The 4,597-nt window shown below is 38.3% G+C and overlaps 1 long non-coding RNA gene across 1 annotated transcript; it reads right to left on the bottom strand.

The window, feature by feature from the left end:
- Positions 1 to 1,127: 1,127 nt before the first annotated feature.
- Positions 1,128 to 2,801, bottom strand: LOC131359074 (uncharacterized). The gene is made up of 8 exons (XR_009205733.1): positions 2,668 to 2,801; positions 2,359 to 2,405; positions 2,198 to 2,275; positions 1,989 to 2,083; positions 1,835 to 1,884; positions 1,665 to 1,750; positions 1,465 to 1,556; positions 1,128 to 1,346 (listed from the first exon to the last, which is right to left on the bottom strand). It is a non-coding gene; the product is annotated as an uncharacterized LOC131359074 (long non-coding RNA).
- Between the last annotated feature and the right edge of the window lie 1,796 nt (positions 2,802 to 4,597).

Genomic DNA, 4,597 nt, shown 5'->3' with positions numbered 1-4,597 from the left:
CTGCCCCCATCAGGCCAAAATCACTGAAAAAAACACAGCACTTACACTGACTACAGTTAGTTAAGCAGTTGGCTTAATGTTAGTATAAAGATAACACTTCTGGGGGACGACTGCAACAATAGTAAATCAAGTATGAAGCAAAAGTAAAGAATGTCACTATTTCTTTGTGGTTATTGGTCAGATGTATACTGCAGAAATGTGTCTAACAGACAGTTATACAGGGATAAATTTGAGGTCTGCATTATACAGTCTGGTGATAAAAGAAAAGACTAGATCTTTACCCAAAAGGATAGAAAATTAAGAACGTGTATGACTTAAAAAACATGGAATAATACAGTTGACAAGGACAGAGAAATGATCATCTTTATTACATTCTTGAATAATAATCAATGGGTTCTTTAGTTTCCTTAATGTTTTAGAAAACATTACACTTTAAAATAAGGATGGTTCATAATAATAATAATAATAATAATAATAATAATAATAATAAATCCATCTTTGAATAACAAGATCACGTCACAAACATTTCCTCTTTATGATCTGAGTAAGATTTTCTCCATAATACACAAGTGATTATTGCCCCTGGTTTTATTTACTCAGGGTTTGGACTGCACTGTAAGATGAAGACTCCTCCTTAGCATTACATGCCAACTAACCAATCTGCACAGATTACAGAGTATTACACAGATTACCTCGACCTCTACGAAAAAACCTCTACGAAGCCGAATCGTCTAATGCGCAAAGCCTTGCTCTAATAACAGATAGTTGGACCTCGTGGGTAACAGAGTTACCTCACCCTTACTGTTCATTACAGAGCGGATTGGGAAAAAAGAGCGCCGTCCAACCCCGTCTCCTGTAATAAAGTCATACAAGCGCTAATTTTTATCTCTCACTATTTTCAGTACACTATGAATGTGTACAAGTTGATTTTTGCATTTAAGTAAAATAAAGAGAATTGCAACTAAAACCAGTTTTGTTCTTCTTAACATACTTACTGTTCCTGTCACCTAAGCAAAGAATAATGGGAGGGAAAAAACAAAAACAAAAACCTTTAATTTGCCAAGCCATCCGAACCGAACCGAAAAGAAAACCGTGGTTAAAAATCGCGGTACGTATTGAACCGTGGGTTAACTGTATTGTTGCATCCCTAATGTCTAATCAGGGTTACAAATATGGGAAAACAAAATGAGATAAAATAGACCATGTTCTGAAATTCTTAATTCAATGTTCTTAATTCAAGCAAAATCTCCTGATAAGACACTTACTGGATGAGGTGTTCAGCCATTCTTAAAGCAGCTGAAGAGAATCAGTTCATAAAAAACATCCAGGAAGTTGTAGTGGTGGACCTGCACAGAGAAGAAAAGGTAGAAAAATAAATTAGCTTTACATATTGAAGTCCTGTTTTCTATATTAGCAAAATATTTTATATTTAAACTGTAATTTCTGTAATTTCACACATCGGACCCAGAGAGCTCTGCTTTAATCGATTCCTGATTGGAAGGCGTCCTCAGGAATCGAATCAGGGCCTCGTAGGCCAACTGCACACCAACTGCATCCTGTTAAAACAAATGAAAAAAACAAACAAGTTCTGGTTGTGGATGCTGGCAAGCAGAGTCTGAATATAAGATAGCACACATTATACGTTAAAGCAGAGTGGACTTTACCTGTGCAATAACAGCAGCTGAATAAAGGTTTAACTCACAGCGAACGCCTCGCGGACAGCAGGCACCTTCAGGCCGATGTCAGTCAGCTAAGAAACAAGAGATATAAATGCTTAGTGTATGTTAAACATACAATACACCATTACACCACTGAACAGTGAAGAGGATCGTACCAAATAAAGGACACCTCCATCTCCTCTGGGTTAAGGCACTGATCACTCTCCTGCAAGCCAAATCATTAAATCATTAAAATTAAATTTTACAGCCTTCCATTCAGGGGAATAGCAGCATATGTAGATACACATCAGATCTGAATCTCTGAATTACCTCAGAGTCGTCCTGATCCCACTCCCAAGTGGAGGTGTACATTGTCCATCTGCAGCCACATACAGGTAAGTACAGGTTACCGTTGTAATGGTTTGCTGTTGAATAAAAATAAATAAATAGTGACAATGCAGACAAATAAAAGTACAACTGACAAAATTCCAAAAGTTACTGTCTACAAAATACACTTCATGACAGTGCAATAAATTTACCACGTAATAATGTGGCACGATGAAAGACGTCTCCACTCGGTTACAGGAGATGAATTCAGTAACCCTCCCAGATTCAGCCTGAAGAGAACAAATTAAAGTGAACACAATTAGTCACTGCAATTAACAAAAGTTTTGTGATGCCTCAATAAATAATCCCTTACCGTATGCCAGAGAAACAGTCCTCTATGGTGGTTTGATAAGGGAATCCCTGCAAATGACAAAAAGCTGAAAGTCAAGATCTATTTCACAAACGCGTGCATCAAATAATCATCAAGCTCAATTCTCTTCCTCAGAGTAATTAAGTCTGTGATTTCTATGTGACTGAAGCAGTGTGTCTTGGTGGTTTTAAACCAACAAAGACGTCTCTGTGAGCCCCTTATCATCCGCAAGGAGTATGTCTTGATGTCCACCGAGTGGAAATAGAGAAACAAACATTAAACATTAGAACTTGTACAGAAAGGTGTTTGTACCTCAGCTGCTGCACTGTAGAATACCTTCAGCTGGGACACAGGTAAAGGGTCTTGGTGTTGTTCATTGAGCAGCAGCTGAATGTTTGGCTCAACAAACTTCACACACAAACACAATTAGTCACTGCAATTAACAAAATTTTACAATGCCACAATGAATAATCCCTTACCTGAATGCCAGTGAATCTCTCCTCATAGCTAGTATAATAACGGAATCCCAGCAAATGACAATTAGATAAAACTCAAGATCTACAACTAGGGCTGCATGATTATGACAAAAATCATAATTGTCGATTATTCCCTTGAAATTGTAATTGTGATTCTTAATTACGATTATCATAATTTACATTAAATGGTGTTTTGAATAGCTTTATACCATTGTTTGAAGCAACTGCATGCCATATTCTATAACAGTTTTTATCTTGGTGACTTTTTGATCCTATTTCTTTGAGGGTGGAGTCATCAGAGTGTATCTCTGAGACTTGATGGTCAATTACCATACTAGTATTTATGGAGCTGAGAACTCCTTTTTCTATTGACAGAACAGCCAAATGATGGAGTCTGTTCTGACCCATTGTTCACCTAAGTCATGTCTGTATTTTAACTTAAATTCTGCATTAGTTGAATAATAGAAAGTCATGATGTTCAGACTGTAATGTCTTAGTGTCTTAACAGATTATATTTTATTTAGATCTATCTTTAGGCTTATTTAATTTAAGGATTTTGTACGTCTTGGGTAGGGAATAATATTCAAAAGGGTCCTTATGTCAGGGGTTTTCAGAATCAAAGACAGTGGGCCTCCTTTTTGACACAACATACATTTGTTAGCCGACTTTTATCAACTGTGTTAACAATAAAAATTAAAATGATCTGAATAATAAGATTGTTGTGTTTTCTGACCATTTTTTTTTTATTGCTGTCCCGCTCAAGGGCTGTAAGGTATTTTAGTCACGTGGTGTGAAAGTGGCGCTGCGCAGACATTAAAGTATCGCAAGAGCGGTTCTAGAGCATATTCGAGCGCACACTCTCATGGTATTTGTTTGTGTGTGTGTGTGTGTGTGTGTGCGCACAGAGAGATGTCAAACAAAAGTCATGTCTTTTCGGTTCTAATTCTTGATTCTTCTCAGCAACACTTTGCAAACTAGTTGATGTTTCTTTATCAGCGCACATATTACACAAAAATGCTCTTCTAAAAATCACGTCAATTCAAATATACATGAATATGATTCCACATCATCAAGGTGAGCAGCACAATTCGGGACCTCCCCAATACACAATTCATGAGTCCTTGAAATGTGGAGGGGGGCATTCCGGAGACCAAAAGCCATGACTGCATACTGGAGGAAGTTGCCCGGGGTAGCAAAGGCAGAAATCTTAGATGCCCATGAAGTGAGGGGTACCTGCCGATAACCTTTTAACAGGTCCAGCTTGCTAGTAAACCTGGCTGTGCCAACACAATCTAAAGGGGAAGGGGAAAGAGTCGATAATCGGTACAAAAACGATGCGAGGCATCAGCCTTGGACACTAAAATACAAGGTGAACACCAAGGGCTCACTATGGACAGCTAACCCACATTTAAGTAAGTACTCTGTTTCTTCCTTCATAATTGTTCACTTAGCTGGGGTTGTTCTACATGGGTGCTGCCCGATCACCTCACCTAACTTTGTGTGAGATGGGACATCAGCAAACAGACCAGGGAATCTTGTAATCAGGGCTTTGATAACCTCCTGGAAAAATATAGGCCACCCTGCCAGTTTCTTAACAGAAAGGTTACACAGATTTAGCTGTCTGCTCTAAAGGAGTTTCTAAAACTTTGTAAGCGTCAGGCACGCACTCATACACATGAACAGTAGCCTTAACAACTTCATATTCTAGACTCTGTTCAAGAGTGAGAGCGGAGCAGGCTTCCTCAGCTTTTCCTGACAGTTTACAC

Source organism: Hemibagrus wyckioides, linkage group LG09 (assembly GCF_019097595.1).
Source record: "Hemibagrus wyckioides isolate EC202008001 linkage group LG09, SWU_Hwy_1.0, whole genome shotgun sequence".
Classification (NCBI taxonomy): Eukaryota; Metazoa; Chordata; class Actinopteri; order Siluriformes; family Bagridae; genus Hemibagrus; species Hemibagrus wyckioides.
The sequence above is the reverse complement of the archived record's forward strand: the minus strand, read 5'-3'. Positions and strand labels throughout refer to the sequence as shown.